Genomic DNA, 18,167 nt, shown 5'->3' with positions numbered 1-18,167 from the left:
GATGATTGTGAGCGTTTTTTTTGTTCTTTTTTTTTTAATATTACCAATCGTTGCTGATCTATGAACTGATAATTCTTACACCCCATCAAGCTTATAAATGCTACCTTTAGAGGTTTTTCCCCTGTTTTTTTTGCAACAGATAATTTCTAAACATGTTTTATGCATTTAAATGATATTGGAAATGGAAGGATTTCTCAAATAATGATATCTCGGTACAGAATTATTAACGCAAAAAAATCATGATTAATATTGTGACATTTTCTTTGTCAGTTTGGCTGATATATGTAATGAGAATAACTTGTTTTTGCTTTGTAAATCATAGATTGTGAAGTACTTGGTCCCCAATTTAAGGGAGATAACTCCTCCCACAGAATTATGGGGTTTCATTAATAAGACAAGCATTCTGTGTTTGGGTAGGGATGTGAAGCATCAACACCGGATGTTACACCAATTTTGATTGGTGTGATGGCTTTTTATTGCATACAATTTGCATCTAATTGATGAAATGTTAATCTACTAAATCACTATGCAGCAACAAAAATGGAATGAATTAGATGAACTGATTATCGTCATTATTTTACGGTGTTATAAAATTATATTTGTCATGAAAATTTCAGACAATTGGGAATTTTGAGAGAAAAAAAATGGCATTAGATATTTATTGAACACCTCCATATTGTAAAGATAAACAATAAAACTAACTTAATTTTTTTTTTAGATATCTTTCACATCAATCTTAATGTCTGATATTGTAACGCAATCTGAATATTTGTGGTCTTCAGTTATACGATTGTTCATTGTTCACTTTCCTTTCTAGTGTGGAATAAGGATGAAACCACATTTAGATAAAGTGCATATCAGCTTTTGATCTGCAAGTCATAAGTTATATACATGTAATTAAAGGTTTACAGGAAACTGTCATTGCATAGTAAATAAAGAAATGCAAGGTGCAATGTGTGTGCCAGTGGTAAAATTTGCCGGATGCCTCATATGGACACAACTGTGATCAGCCCAAACCATCACAAAAATGGCCAAGGCTGGGCATGTAGCCTAGCTGGTTAAAGTTAGGGGAGAAAATTGTTGTGTGGTAGAGAATCACATGTACTGGAAGTCATTGCATCTTTCTCACGGGCCAGCTCATTATTAAATAAGGGATTTAAGAATAAATAAACATATATTTAGCTGATTCTAGTTAGAAAAAACCCCAAACAAACAACAAAAACAAAAATACCCCCTCTTCACCCTCAAACCATAAACAAGAGTTTGAAAATAGACATTTAATTGATGAATTCAGCACCACCTCCTAAAAAATAGACATTTAATTGATGAATTCAGCACCACCTCCTTAAATCTGCTGTAATAGAGCCCAGGGCATTGGTTGTGGAGAATGCAAAGGAAGTCAGTAGCCGTCTGTGTGAAATTATAGGCCACTTAATGATTAACTAATGACTTATAATAGATTGATATTGATTAGGCCCGTCTCTGCAGCGTAGCTGTCTTCTTCTGGGGGGAAAAAGCTGGTGTAGTTCTAAACAAGTCGTGAAACTGTTTTTATCTGCGATCTGAGGATCTGAGGCACGAGAGCGTTTCAGTTTATGCTCCATTAATGTCTGTACATTTAGATACAACATATAGTACCATACTCACCTTCCCCGCCCTACCCATTCCCAACATACTGATGCTATTTATTCCTCTACAATTGATTTTCTTTGGTCATAATCACCTTTTTCCCTCCATATTTTTCAGTGATTAATTGATAAACTCAGTGATTTTTTTACTCTCCCATATCCTGTTTGACAGTGGCCTGGTCAATTTTATACCTCTATAGCTATACCATACATCAGGGCATTCATCTCCACAATATATTGCTTTAAGCCAGACACCTAACAAAATTATTGGTTTTGACCAGTAACTTTCAGATGCTCATAAATAAACCCATCTTTACCATAAAGACAAAAAATTGTATAAATTATAGATAACCTTTAACACATATATTTTTTTATTCATAAAAAGAATAATGTTGAAAAATGTACAAGCAGGGGGAAAATTAGAACTAAAACAAATGCACTTAAGGGTATTTGTTTCTATCTATCACCTATTACCTAACAAGACAGAGCAGAATTACAGAGAATTCAGTTCTCAACTGGTTCATTGTTCGCTGACCATGTGGAATAATTCATGAAGGTTAATTAAGAAATCTGTTAACGAAGCACTGGTACCCTGATTTTCAGTGTGGCAGTAAGTATTAACACTAGTTACATATCAATCATCTCTATATATATAATGGTACAGTTAAATCCTACAGTGGGGACCCCAGGGGATTGTAAGGCTATCTACAGCTGGGGAGGGGAACTATACCAGAGACCTTGTTTAATTACCCTGGGGGTCAATACTCATTATCAGTGTTATGTCTTACAGTGCCCCTTTCTGGCAGTAAACTGGACCACTGAGGGCTTGTTTATCACATACTTTACAGAATATCCAGATGGAGGGGAGATTGAGAAATAATTTTCAAAGGGATTTAGGACTTGCTAGCATTAATTGTCTTTCAGGATTCAGTTGACCAAATAAGATTTTATGGAACTTATTAATGTGATGAATTTCATGAATTTCAAAAATGAAAATACGTACATCTCTCTCTCTCTCTCTCTCTCTCTCTCTCTCTCTCTGAGAGTCTGTTGAATTATAGAATTGAAAGCAAATTTTATAATTCTGATACACATGTAATTGCATAGTGAAAAACTTAAAGTTCTTACTGAATTGTGCACAAGATTAATTGTATGTGATACTTATAATAATGCATCTGTTGAAAACAATTTGATAAGTAATATAATCAGCAAATTCTATTCCAGTAATTAAGAATACTGGTAAGTTTTTAAAATTTTTGATTTGATTAAAAAAATTTGCCAAAATCATTTCAAGTGTTATCCAGTCAAGTATAAGATTTTTTGCCTTTTAAATTAGTTGGCTTATCATTACCACCCTTTCCTTTCCCCTTATCATTGCCACCCTTTCCTTTCCCCTTATCATTACCACCCTTTCCTTTCCCCTTATCATTACCACCCTTTCCTTTCTCCTTATCATTACCACCCTTTCCTTTCTCCTTCAGCTTATCATTACCACCCTTTCCTTTCTCCTTATCATTACCACCCTTTCCTTTCCCCTTATCATTACCACCCTTTCCTTTCCCCTTATCATTACCACCCTTTCCTTTCTCCTTCAGCTTATCATTACCACCCTTTCCTTTCTCCTTATCATTACCACCCTTTCCTTTCCCCTTATCATTACCACCCTTTCCTTTCCCCTTATCATTACCACCCTTTCCTTTCCCCTTATCATTACCACCCTTTCCTTTCTCCTTCAGCTTATCATTACCACCCTTTCCTTTCCCCTTATCATTACCACCCTTTCCTTTCCCCTTATCATTACCACCCTTTCCTTTCCCCTTATCATTACCACCCTTTCCTTTCCCCTTATCATTACCACCCTTTCCTTTCCCCTTATCATTACCACCCTTTCCTTTCTCCTTCAGCTTATCATTACCACCCTTTCCTTTCTCCTTATCATTACCACCCTTTCCTTTCCCCTTATCATTACCACCCTTTCCTTTCCCCTTATCATTACCACCCTTTCCTTTCCCCTTATCATTACCACCCTTTCCTTTCTCCTTCAGCTTATCATTACCACCCTTTCCTTTCCCCTTATCATTACCACCCTTTCCTTTCCCCTTATCATTACCACCCTTTCCTTTCCCCTTATCATTACCACCCTTTCCTTTCCCCTTATCATTACCACCCTTTCCTTTCTCCTTCAGCTTATCATTACCACCCTTTCCTTTCTCCTTATCATTACCACCCTTTCCTTTCCCCTTATCATTACCACCCTTTCCTTTCTCCTTATCATTACCACCCTTTCCTTTCCCCTTATCATTACCACCCTTTCCTTTCCCCTTATCATTACCACCCTTTCCTTTCCCCTTATCATTACCACCCTTTCCTTTCCCCTTATCATTACCACCCTTTCCTTTCCCCTTCATAAATGCATTAGATAATTATAACAGGAGCAATTTGATGCAAATCTGAAATCATGGAGAGGAAAAAAAGAATAACTTTTCACGAATACCATATTTATAGACCATATCATCTAAACGAGGCATTTATGGCGTAAAATATGAGTATTTTATCAATGCAGGAAGTGTGCGTTAAGGTGCATCTGTTCATCTCGAAGCTCGTACATTTCAATTGATTCTGTCGGATTGAGACGATATTTAATATAATATTGCATGAATGCGAAGCATTGAGATTCGCACTAGCGGACAGTCGAGTTTGCAGTCAGGTGTTAGACTACAAAGAGCCGCCATTGCTAAAATGATATAACGAAATAAAATTGATGGTATCACACGTTTTAATTTAATTTTCGTGACTGGTTTACTGTATAGAAAACGGTCATCTTGACATGTTTTCAACGCAGAATTGCATGATGAGTTGTTTTAACGACTTAGATCATGCAAAGCTACCATTAGACTATTCCACTGCGAGAGGCGTTGTTATTTTGGTTTATGGGCACTATTATTAGTGAAGGTTAATACACTAGTTTTTTTCAAACTGGGGTGAAAAATATAATATTTTGGTGTTCTTTTTATATTTTTCTATATAATTGTGACATGTATACTAGTTGAATGTTTACTGAAAATTTTATTTAGAGTTTCATAGAGACTTTACCTTTATTTGATTTGGTATTTATTTACTTCTGCTAAAATAATCAAATTTGGGAGAAAAAAACAAAAAAACAACGAACAAACTTAAATTCATATTGAACGGTGATAAACAGTGGAAATTGTAATAAATAATTCACTGTGAAGCTCTTAATATGTAAAAAAAAAAAAAAATGATCACTATCTTAATCCTGTAATTCAGAGCTTAAGCCCTTTTTAAAATTGATTCTCTCTGCTATTCTCTCAAGTACGTGTTACAGTTATCTCGTCGGTATCAAGTTAACTGGATTATCTTTTTTTTTTTCTTCACTTCTAAAAATTTTCAGGTTACTTTGGATTAAAGATTTCAGATAAATAGGCCTTTAAGTACTGGGTATTGACAAGATAGCAGTTAATATCAGTGGCTTTTACTTTCAGTGCAAAAATCTAATCAATATTGATTTGTTGGACCCAATAGCTATTAAGGAAGACAGCCTTGATTTTAGTCTTAACAAAAGAGATGATTTAATAGTTAATAAAATTATCTGATTTCAATTTAGATTCACTTTTAATTTTGTTTTCTTGTACAACACAGGATTTATTGCAAAGTCAATAGAGCACTTCCAAATTTCAATTTGTTGTTCAAATTTTTATCACTTTCATTATAGACAGCCATAATTATAGATTTAATGCTTAGGAAAAAATATATATAAGGAACAAATACATTAATTAAATAGAAACAGTGAATATTAAAAGAGAAAATCATGCTACTATGTTTTTATTTAAATTTAGATTTCTTCTGATTTATTTAGGAATTAAATGAAATTAAATAAGAAAAGATACTTGACTTACTTGGACAAGATATTGTTAAATTCCTGTTAAGTAACACCACCACTGATAAACCAGATCAATGCTCTGTATCAGAGGAAGCTTAGAGATCGAGCTAAAATAAATACTGAATTGAAGCAGGGTCACATCGGATGTCTAGGTGGGTTTTTTTCCTTGCACAAATTTTTGTTAAAAGATATGTTTCTCCTTGTTTGCAGTTAAAATCCTGCTTGCGGGACATAACAACCAATAGAATTGTTTGTTCAAATATTTGAACTTTATACCATGTGACAAAAGAAGGGACTAATTTAGCCAATCAACAAGCCTCTCTGTGAGAAGAGTTTAGCGGTATGGAGCTGCTGTGTATTGGCTTTAGCTGGCTGCTCCGTGCTCCCTCTAATAGCATGTGCAGGGTAATTTGAAACATGCCAGAAGCATTAGACCAATGCATTGTGTCGAACTGTTTCATCCTAAAAACTCTAAAATGTTTAAAGTGGGTTCTGTTTCTAATTTTTATGCATTAACTAAATTGTCATCAGAACAAAACATTTTTACTTGTTTGCATGAAGAAAAGTAATTTTCTTGGAAGAATAAACAATCTTTGTAAATACTACTAAACACAAGTGAATCATCCACTAATGTTTCACTCAAAAGTTACGTAAAATGCAGTAGTTGTTATAAAAATGTGAGACAGTAGTAAGACTCAATATGAGATCAAGGGCTGTCCTGTACACGATACACACAAATACAGGTCTGTATTGATCTGAATCAACCTGTCCTTATTGTCGATCAGTAAAAAAATCCACATGAAAGTGTAATTGTCACAGTTCTAATTACCCCCCCTCCCCCTTACACATGATATCTGATAGATCTCAAAATGTCCTAAGATTTTTGTTGCTGTTGTTGTTTTTTTACAAAACAATTTCATTGGTTAAGTCAGGACACTGTTATTCTTGAAAAAAGAAAGTTGTCCAGGATTTTGGTTTTTTCATAAAATGTCTAATATTTCTTTACCTCTCTCTCTCCCTCTCTATCTCTCTCTATCTCTCTCTCAAAAGAAACTGTACAATGTTATTCCTGTCACATTTACTGTACACACAACATTATATTTACTGTACAACATCAAATTTACTGTACACAAAACATCCCAATCACTGTACACTGACATCACATTTACTGTGCAAAAAACCACATTTACTGTATACAGACATTACATTTATTGAACACAAAATATCACATTTACTAAACACTGACATTACATTATCTGTACACAGAAAACATCACATTTAATGTACACTGTCATTACATTTACTATACACTGACATTACATTTACTGTAAACTGATATTGTACACAAAACATCACATTTACTCTACACAAGGCATCACATTTACTGAACACTGATATTAAATTTACTGTACACTGAAATTACATTTAATGTACCGGTACACTGACATTATATTTATTGTATACAAAGCATTACATTTACTGTATAATGACATTACATTTATTGTACACTGACATTATATTAACTGTACACAAAATATGTACACTGATATTACATTTACTGTACATTGACATCACATTTACTGTACATTGACATCGCATTTACTGTACACTGACATCACATTTACTGTACATTGACATCACATTTACTGTGCATTGACATCACCTTTACTGTACACTGACACAAAATTTACTGTACATTGACACCACAATTACTGTACATTGACATTACATTTACTGTACATTGACATTACATTTATTGTACACTGATGCCACATTTACTGTACATTGACACCACATTTACTGTACATTGACATCACATTTACTGTACACTGACATCACATTTACTGTACACAAAATATCAAAATGTACATTCAACAATAGATTTACCATACTCAGTTCATTACATTTTCTTTACATAAAACTTCACATTTACTGTACACAAAACATAATAACTCTGTACTCAAAACATCACATTTACATTACATGTATTACATTTACTGTAAATAAAACATCATATTTACTGTACACTAAACATTACAAATATGTACACTAAACATCACATTTACTGTGCACAAAACATTACATTTACTGTACACAAAACATTACTTTTATTTCACACAAAACCATTACAGTTACTGTACACAAAGGGTGTTAACTGTTATCTACAATTATGTTTTTGCAATAAAAACACATCAAAACTTTTTTAAAGGATAACAGGGTGTTATTATTGCATTGAAAGATAATTTTGTCCCTAGAGAGCATCAAGATAATAACTACTTGTGAGACATACAAAACCTGATGCCTGGCTTGATTTGGACTAATTATACAATATAATATTATAACAAACTTAATTAAATATGCTGCAATAATGGATTTTTTGAAAATTATATGTGTGAAAATTAAGCAGAGTTTCATTTTAGACTGTTAGCTGTCATTGCTTATTTTGAGATGTTTATTACTTTGTGAAAAAATGTAGACATAAAACAGAGTACTAGCTCTTATGTAGCTAAAGGGCAAAGAAAAAGGGGTATGTTGGTTTGTTGGTTTGTTTGTCAGCTGATTTATAGTACAATGGTTGGTGGACCCATTCATTAGACATTAAATACAGTACATCGTCATTGTACTGACCTCTAAGGGGTTTTAAATGGGAAACAAATGTCAAAATATTTGCTCAGAGGTATATTAGATGAAGCCACTCACTCAACATAACACCTTATACTGTTTCAACTATCTACTAAAAAATAATTGATAACTTTTGGAAGAAATAAAAACATTTAGCATGACTTTCTAATAACATGCCATGCACTCGTTTCCCATTTACTTATCTTTTTAAATATAAATTATAGGTTGTAATGCATGCGATTCTTCTGTGTTTATGGGACATTGAGGAAAATGAATGGACCAGACCAAGTTTTTTCCCTCTTTTCCTTGGAATGTGTTTGACAGGGCAAATCTTTAATGAATGTGATAAGAAGTTGTTTATCTTGGCTTCAAAGCCAGGGAAGATGTATTTTCGGGAGATTTGATTGGTGGTGCTTGGCCTCAGGTGCAGTAGATCGAGATTCGTTTTTATTCCAGATTGTGTAATTTCATTAGATCGCAGAATTAATGTGAGAGACGACTGCGACTGTGAAACTATTGGAGAGAATACAATTAGCTATATACTTAGACTTGTAAGTCAAATTACTCAGGGAAGAAAAAATGTTTTCTTTCAGTTAAATGTCTAAATACAATAATGGCTTTCTGTTCCAGACTTTCCCCTTCATCACAGGAGAGTTAACCTCCTTAACCTTTTAAGTTAACAAGAATTAACATTTGAAACCTTTTATATTAACTTGAAATGTAAACTTAGTTCTTTAAACTTGTGAATATGTATATCAATTAACCTGTATGAATCTACCTTATTTCCAACATTTAATTGTGTTACAATTTTTAAGTATAAATCCATTGATAATGATATAAGAATACCGGTAACTTGTTGCATTTATTTCATTGGATTTCATACGTTTCTTTCAAAAGCAGTTTTTAGCTCACCTGAGCAGAAAGCTCAAGTGAGCTATTCTGATCACATTTTGTCTGTCATCCGTCTGTCTGTCCGTCCGTCTGTAAACTTTTTACATTTTCAACATCTTCTCAAGAACCACTGGGCCAATTTCAACCAAACATGGCACAAAGCATCCTTAGCCTAAGGGGATTCAAAGTTGTGAAAATCAAGGATCACGCCCTTTTGCAAAGGGAGATAATTAGGAATTTATGAACATTTTCGAGAAATTTTCAAAAATCTTCTTCTCATGAACCATAAGACCAGGAAAGCTGAAACTTGTGTGATGGCATCCTCAGGTAGTGTAGATACAAAATTGTGAAAATCATGACCCCCGGGGGTAGGGTGGGGCCACAATGGGGGTCGAAGTTTAACATATGAATATATAGAGTAAATCTTTAAAAATCTTCTTCTCAGAAACTAATCGGCCAGGAAAACTGACACTTGTGTGGAAGCATCCTCGGGTAGTGTAGGTTCAAAGTTGTGAAAATCATGACCCCTGGGGGGTAGGGTGGGGCCACAATGGGGGGTCAAAGCTTAACATATGAATATATAGAGTAAATCTTTAAAATTCTTCTATTTCAGAAAGTAATCAGCCAGGAAAGCTGAAACTTGTGTGAAAGCATCCTCAGGTAGTTTAGATTCAAATTTGTGAAAATCATGATCCCCAGGGGTAAGGTGGGGCCACAATGGGGGTCGAAGTTTAACATATGAATATATTGAGTAAATCTTTAAAAATATTCTTCTCAGAAACTAATCAGCCAGGAAAGCTGAAACTTGTGTGAAAGCATCCTCAGGTAGTGTACACTAGATTCAAAGTTGTGAAAATCATGATCCCCAGGGGTAGGGTGGGGCCACAATGGGGGGTCAAAGTTTAACAAAGGAATATATAGAGTAAATCTTTAAAAATCTTCTTCTCAGAAACTAATCAGCCAGATGATTCTTTATAATTGTTTAGACTTTGCCCCTAGGACAATTCTTTGGCCTCACGAGAAGGTTTGATGTACGTTTATATCCCATATATTAACTATTGTTTAGGATCTTTTTGAGAACTGCAATACTCAACATGTGATATGACTATAAAATCATCCTGTTAGAAATTAAGGGACTAATGAATAGATTATAAACATAAGAATATCCAGGGGAAAAATGGATTTTATTTATACAGGATCTACATGTATTATTGTACATTGTCCAGAAAGTTTGTATTATGACTCCATTGAGCTGATTTTATCATACCTATTGTTCCTCAGGTGAGCAATGTGGCCCATGGGCCTCTTGTTTAAATAGGAGGACTCCCTGGCTATAATGTTCCGATTATAAAATGTACACTTTACACGCTATATGTAATATAAATCTCATCCGTATTTTTCATCTTAATTGTGTATCTGCACTAGTAAATCTTTTATTATAAGTACATGTGCATGTAAAAAAAAATCATAAAATCTCAAAGTGTGAATTTTACAGATTTAAAACTGTGAATTTTCTAAATTAAAGTCTAATTTACTGATTGAAGCTTAAATTTTACAGATTAATATGTTTCTGTTATTATGAATATAGATATAAATTTTTTCTGGTTAAATATAATGATTTACTTCAATCTTATATATTACAAAGGTTTAAGGTTATTTAACTCACATATATTGCATCATCAGAAACCCATAGTGCCCTTACATCTCGATCGTTACGTTTTAAAGAAAATTTTTATCTGTCAAATGTTATAATTTTCTAATATGCAAAATGTATATGTTACACTCAATGCGTAATATACTAGATGAATCTCATGCATATTTTTCATCTTATGTGCAAGTGTATTTGTACAAGTACACGGATGATGTACATGTACGCATAAAAAAATCTCAACCCCTCGATTAGTAGAAAAGAAGAGGACAAACATGTCTTTCTATTCTGTTTAAACATCAGACACAGTAACATACCGTCAATTAATATTCGCTGCTCAGCCATTTCTGCAGCATTAATATTGCTGCCTGTCGATGGCTTCAGTTGGAAAGGATTGGGTTTCAATGAAGATATGGCTGCTCAGAAAGGGTTTCTGATTCAGAAATACATTAAGAAGATATCTTTGCAGTCATTTTATTACAGTCAATCATAAGTATCAAATTACAATCAATTAGCTGAAAGCTGTTAATGATAAGGTGCAGGCATTTGAAGATGTTGACTCTTGAATGGTATGGAAATTTAGTACTTGTACCTGAAATGAAAGTGTTCAAGTATGTGAAAAGGGAAATGAAAAGTGTGTACAATGCTGTATTCAGGGAAAAATTTGTCCCAAATTTTATTTTTGCCCTTTTTGCCCTTTTTGTAAGCGGGCGAAATTTTAAAACTGGGTGAATTTCAATACCGGTACTTTAAATTTTGTTTTCTTTAAATACTGTCTGGATGAATTCAAGACAGGGCGAAACTGTTCGCAAGTGTAGAAGGGCAAAAATTACATGGGGGCGAAAATACCCTATATACAGTATAAACTGTAGATTCCTTATTTTACGTGACTCATCTGCGATTCAATAGTTTTGCATCAAATAGCGAGAATATAAAATCGCAAATGCCAAATTTTTATCACAGTTCCAAATAGTTTACATCTGTCTGAAAAATAAATAAAGCGAGATTTTAAAATCTGCGAGATGTGCTTCTCGCAATTTTACGCGGATATTAATTCCTTGCATTTAATTGGGATTTAACAGTATTTAGCCACTGCTTTCATTTCTTTAGAAAACAGTTCAAGCTCAGTTGAGCATCATCACACATTGAGACAGTGTTTTTTTTGGCTGTGATTGATTTGGTTGTCAAAGTCGGATTCATTTTATTCATTATTTACATTTTTATCAATTTTTAACCAGGTTTTCCAAAGGAAAAATCCGGTTATTAAAATGGTGAAAATGGTGGGCGGGCGGCTGCCAAAAGGGTACCCTCATTGTACGGATAACTCCTCCTACAGTTTTCAAGATATGAAGTTGTTCTTTTGCCGAACAATTGTACATATATCAGAGGTGTGCATATTGCTAGGATTTTGATTTCCGATAATTTAAGAAAAAAATACCAGCTTTTGAACTTAGTCATTTTCTGGCAAAATATTGCATATAGGGTACCCTCATTGTACAGATAACTCCTCCTACAGTTTTCAAGATAGGAAGTTGTTCTTTTGCAGATCAATTGTACATATATCAGAGGTGTGCATATTGCTAGGATTTTGATTTCCGATAATTTAAGAAAAAAATACCCAGCTTTTGAACTTAGTCATTTTTGGGCAAAATAGTTCACATAAAAGAAAACCCGGTTTGCTGTCACTTTGACAGCTTTTCACTTGTTTGGAGGTCATTTTGTTTCATTAAGCAATTGTCAAAATCATTAATTGACCTATAGAATACTTTTGGATCAACATAATGTTTTTAACTTATCTGTATAACAAGTACTGATACTTAGATTGATCCCTGTCTTTAGACTATTTGTCTCTCTTTTTATAGTTAGAGCTACAGCCCTGGGGGCTTTGAACTGAGACAATTGAAAGCATTTTTAGGCTTTGATGACCAGAAAAAACATGCATGGTGTGGACATTCATTAGCAAAATTAATTTTTTTGGGAGATATTGATTTTAATCAACACTCCTATGCAGTTACATGTACTCTGGCAAACCGAAAGTGAAACAGTGTTTGGACCTAAGCACAAATCATCACCGCTGACAAGACTTATGCTGAAGCATTGTTTTTCAAGGAAACTTATCAATAAACACTTTGAAAAAAGTAAGATTTTATATCATACGAGCAACTAAGAAATTTTTATAGTCTCATGTATTCATACGCCAGAATTTAATATAGCCTCGTTCAACCAAATGCTCGGCTGTCTCGGTAAATCTCTGACAAGCAGAAAGGCTCTCTTGCTTATTAGAGATTAACAGAGACAGCAGAGTCTCTGGTTGAACGAGACTATAAGTGCTTGGATTCTTAAAACTTTTAGAATTGCTTCGATTACTTATACATAGTTTGAAATCTATCTTTAAATATTACACAACATGATTCATATGGGGTTTCTTGAAATTCTTGTCGGAAAAGTCTAAAATTCATATAATAAAAAAGTGCGTAATTCAAATACAGACTAGAAACTAATTGCCATGCAAAATAAGTTGATTTTAAGATAAATGATAATCGATAAAATCAACTCCCGTCAGTACTTCAGTACTTTGATTTTGTAATAAAATGTGTGGTTTACTGTCATGCATGCAGTGGTTTCTCAACATTGCTAGCGTATATAAATACATACAATATATATTACTTATAATAATCTACAATAATTAATGCAGAAGTAATGAATTTATTATGAGATGCCATATAAAAAAGAATTGCCCATTAAACAAGAGTGGCGTTTTATTTGAATGATTTCTGATTGCATTGCTTGGCTGTCCAGCGTTAATTTGTCCCAGAGGACTCAGAAATCCTATAGAATTTGGCCCTGTCACTAGTCGCAGGTCGAATCTGGTTCATGAATAGCAACTCTGTACAGTTAAATTCCTAAATCTGATTAAAAGTGGGAGATTGAACCTCTCTCCCTGTGTGCTAGTAATTGGCTTATAATTTTCATGGCAGGCTTAAAACTAAAAAAAATTGAAGCAGTAGGGCTGGAGGAAGGATAAATCTGTGATGATGATTGGGAGGACCTATACATGTTCAAAAGAGAAAATGACCAATGTAAAAAAATTGTTATTTTTGCCCCAGAAGATCGACTGGTTCTTATACTCTCTTTTTTTTTCCCTTCAACTTGCTGGACTCATGCATCATCTTTTGCAAAACAAAATCAACAAGTCTTAGTTTTGGTATATCACAAAGGCAATTGTGTATGAAATTTGAAGATAAACAAATTATCAACTTTAATTAGAACTTTATAATTTTTAGAGGCTGTAGATTACCAATCAAATATACATACAGTAAAACACACTTATAACAAGGTGCCAGGGACGGGTGATTTTGCTTTGTTATAAGTGTATTTCGTTATATCTGTCAAGTTTGCAACATGTAATTAAGTCACAGGGAATAACAAAATCACTTTGCTGTAAGCGTCAATTCATTATAAGCATATGTATGCTATAACCCTGTTTTACTGTATCGTAGACTGGAGGCTCGATCAGTAATAATATGACTTAAGAAATATAATGTTAAGTCAAATACTTTTTCAATTGAATTCCAGACACCTCCTCACACTAGGCGGTTGGATCGAAAAAGTCATCTCAGAACGAGGAGGTCAGTTAATTAAGTTAGAATAATTACATGAACTTCTGCAGCCATTTTTCAATGTCTCCTTTTAAGAATGATGAGGAAGATTGTCAGAGATTACAGAGACCAGAGAGGATATAATGGTCACTGAAAAATGGCTCCAATCTCACGCGAGGTCAACCCAAGGTCAAAACGTCACAATATTTGGCCCCAAAACCCCCTACGCAATCCAGTATGCACAGAACAAAATACTCATTTAAATTTTTGGGGCCAATTTTTTGTGGGCTGTCAATTTTTTTAAAGGTTCATTGTGAATTAAGCAAATTAAGATTGTATCTTGTAAGAAGGAAACCCAGAAAATATATGAAAATTGAGCCAGTAAATGTAACATTGTACTCATTGACAAGCTTTTAGTTCTTTAGCAGTTAATGGACTCACTTGGTCAATAAAAATTACTAATCTGTTGGTATTTAAGTTTGCTTGGAGTCATGTTAAGGTATAGCAAATGGTGGAAAACTTGTCAATGTAAACTCTGAGACATTGTTACACATTGATTTCTGGGCTGCTCAGTTTAGGTGGTTGGTATTTTTTTCAGTTATTCATCAAGTGATTGAAGACTTAGTTATCACATATCTCCCTCTCATTGTATACAAACACGAATGATGTTCGACACGGGAAATTGAATATCCTCCACTGCCACTGCCACTCTGAATGGGGAAATAAAGCAACAATCTCCATTCGTTGTCGAACATTGTGCAGGGGTGATTCGAGGCTTTTGAAATGATCCCCTTGTATCCCTGCTTGTCTTGTTGCTTACTTTGGACCATGCTCTAGTGTCCATGCAGTATTAACAGTACTATACAAACTCCATTGTGTTATTGCAATTATATTAAGAGGGATTTACTTTGGGATATATATTTCTCTTTTTGATGGTCAGCCTAAATTAATCAGGGTCCTGAAAGGATCATGAAAGGATTTAGACTTAGGTGGTATGGGACGCCTGTCTGAGTATTAATGTGGATAAAAGTATATTATAAACAAAACACTTTCACCATATTGGAATTTTCAAATTTTACAATATTTGACCAAGGATATTTTAAAATTTTTTTTTAGAAATGTCAAAATTATAATTTAAAGCCCTAGCAGGATTCGAACTTGTGACTTACAGATAAGTAGTTAATCCTCTAACCCACTGTCACACACTTAGGTAACAATTTTGAGAAAAAAATAAATTATAAAATTATACTTGATTTTATTGTTTGTTTCAATAGGAAGTACTTCACAATATGGAGGGTCCCATACCACCTTAAGTCAGAATTTCAGTAATTCATTAAAATCGCTTAATATTTTTAAATAATGGATGATTGACACTCTTAATGTGTAAAATTTAACAATATCTGAATGCAACTCTAAATTGTGTTTTAAAATTTAAGGTATGGCATAATAAATATGTGGTCTGATGAATGAAATTTGACTGTAAACTAAATAACAACCATTTGGATGTTTAGACTTGTTAAATATATTTTTAATTAAACTAATATTAAACTTTTAAATATTTTCATGGCATTCACAAATGGTTACTTAAATACTTTAAATTCTTAAAAGCAAAATTATTACCGAAATTCATTTTGAATTTCCTCAACCTCTGCAATATATAATCTCTAAATATAATTAAAACTTAGTTAACGGGAGGTTCCCCACATTTGGTATAAGTTCATTGAACAAGGTGAACTAGCATCACGAAAACTGACAACGTAATTCGTCCGTGTAATCTTAGTCGCATGAATTATTCCATCAAGGAGTGTTAAAACGGGTGTGGACGTGCTAAAAATCATGGCGTTTTACCCATAAAGAAAATTACCGGTTACGAAGCTGCACATCACTTCTTCTTTCCCAGTGCAGTGTTAATTGTGAGTCCATGTTTTTGTGGGGAAATATAAAAGACCTGTTCAGTCTCTTGGTTATTGAGTGATAACATTAGAGTAATGGATTTCAGAGATAATTTAATTTAGCTCCATCAAGTTTATTTTTGGCCCCACAAATTTTTAAAGTGGGAAAAGATTAAGAACAATATAAAGGTAATGGAAATTTGAATCTATGAAAACTTTGATAGAAATGTACCTTTTTTATTGAATTAAAAAAAGAAAAAGGAAAAATCAGAAAATCTTTTATAGCTAAGTAGGTTGGAACTTTTAATATTACTGTCCATTTTTATCCTTTTGTATTAATAATGGTATCTCAACTTCAAGTTGGTGACAGTATAAGTTCATAGAATGGACAAATTTGCATAAGAATAGAGGATTTCACAACAGAAATTGTTCATTCGATCATGTCATCTTTGAGTTAATTAATTAGTACGTTATTTCTTTCATATTTTTTTGCAAACTAAGATTAAGAATCATTTTACACAAAAAAAATCTGTAAACCATTTAACTATTATGCATTGTTCATGACAATTACTCTTCAATTATTCCTGTGATGGCACTCAATTCTGATAATGAAATGAGGCGTAAATCGGCAGATTGGACTAAATACCCAACTGTCACCTAAATCTGAATTACAGCATCCTTGTATAGGGTCCATCAAAAGCTGTGGAGCACCTGGGCTGGAATGAGAGCAATCAACACAGGAAACTTGGGGGTATTGTACTGGAACTGTCCAAAATATCCAGGCTAATCTGGCATAGAAAATGTTCAAAGTCACTTCCTGGGAGCAACGGGATGCTAATTGGCCTAATTATGTTGTTTGTGTTATCAAACTGGGAGTTAGATTACCAATTTGTTGGTATCATGTCAAGCTAATATAGTCAGGATCGATTAGAACCTTGTTGAGCATTTAGATGTACTAGGGTGAGTTGAGTTGAGTTTGGACCATCTAATGTGACTCAATATATCCCAGGTACAGTAAAATACGGTTATAACAAACACGCTTATAATGAATTGATGTTTACAGCGAAATGATTTTCATTCCCTGAGACTTTATTACATGTTGTAAATTTGACGGATATAACAAAATATGTTTATAGCGAAGTAAAGTCGCCTGTTCCTAGCACTTCGTTATAAGCATGTTTTATTGTATAAGGATTATGTCTTTGATGAGTAAGAGGAAGGAGTTCTGGTTGTTACTAACAAAATACCGGCTGGTACTTTCCTAAACAATAACCTTAGCGAAGAACTTCATCTAAATGTTCTTAGTTTTATATGCTCTTCAACAAATTCTTACTGAATAATTAGCAACCTGTATTATTAAAGTTTTTGATATTTTTTCATGAATTAATTATAAATTTTCTAGAACTGTTACAGCTTCTATATTAACTACAGCCTACTTATAATGTTTTCTTTTTGTGTTTAAAAGCCATTAATTTATTACTCCATCAACAGAAAAACTTAAATTATCGGATTAAGATTAAAGATGAAGTAATACCAGAAATGTCACTTAATTGCTAGTTTTTTAATTGCTAATGATCAAGCCTTTTATGTTGATATAAAAAAATTAATTAGCTTTAACTTATACCTTAATGTTTATTTTGAATAAATAAAATATATGGTATATTCTATAAATAAAATCTTCTCATTTAATCTTTAAAAATAGGCCATTTTTAAAATTTTACCAAAACTTGGTTTAAATAAACCATTAATTAACTCTTAGACTAAGTAAACTGAAAAATGTACTCAAAGTGATTACAGATAATGAAGCACTATTTTACAAGGCAAGAGTTCAATTTCATCTACTTGTCTTAGAGTTGCGCTTTCAAGATCGTCGTAGATTTTATCAAACTAATATTTGAACATGATCTGGCTCTGGGATCTTCTTCAACTAATGCTGTCGCCATCTGATGGTTTTTTGTTGTTTGATTTTTTTTTCTCATAAGATAG

General features: G+C 33.3%; 1 protein-coding gene and 1 long non-coding RNA gene across 4 annotated transcripts in view; one reads left to right on the top strand and one right to left on the bottom strand.

Annotated features, from left to right (window-relative positions):
• Window positions 1-5,874, bottom strand: part of LOC128159528 (uncharacterized) — a 34,693-nt gene extending 28,819 nt beyond the window's left edge. The window contains exon 1 of the long non-coding RNA XR_008240149.1: window positions 5,546-5,874. This is a non-coding gene — a long non-coding RNA (uncharacterized LOC128159528). The remainder of the gene's footprint in view (window positions 1-5,545) is intronic.
• LOC128159449 (protein MON2 homolog) overlaps window positions 1-18,167 on the top strand; it is a 556,747-nt gene that overhangs the window by 473,464 nt on the left and 65,116 nt on the right. The gene's annotated exons all lie outside the window — the stretch shown is intronic.

The sequence above is a fragment of the Crassostrea angulata genome, chromosome 8 (assembly GCF_025612915.1).
Source record: "Crassostrea angulata isolate pt1a10 chromosome 8, ASM2561291v2, whole genome shotgun sequence".
In the NCBI taxonomy this organism is placed as follows: domain Eukaryota; kingdom Metazoa; phylum Mollusca; class Bivalvia; order Ostreida; family Ostreidae; genus Magallana; species Magallana angulata.
This window is presented reverse-complemented; position numbering and strand designations above follow the sequence as displayed.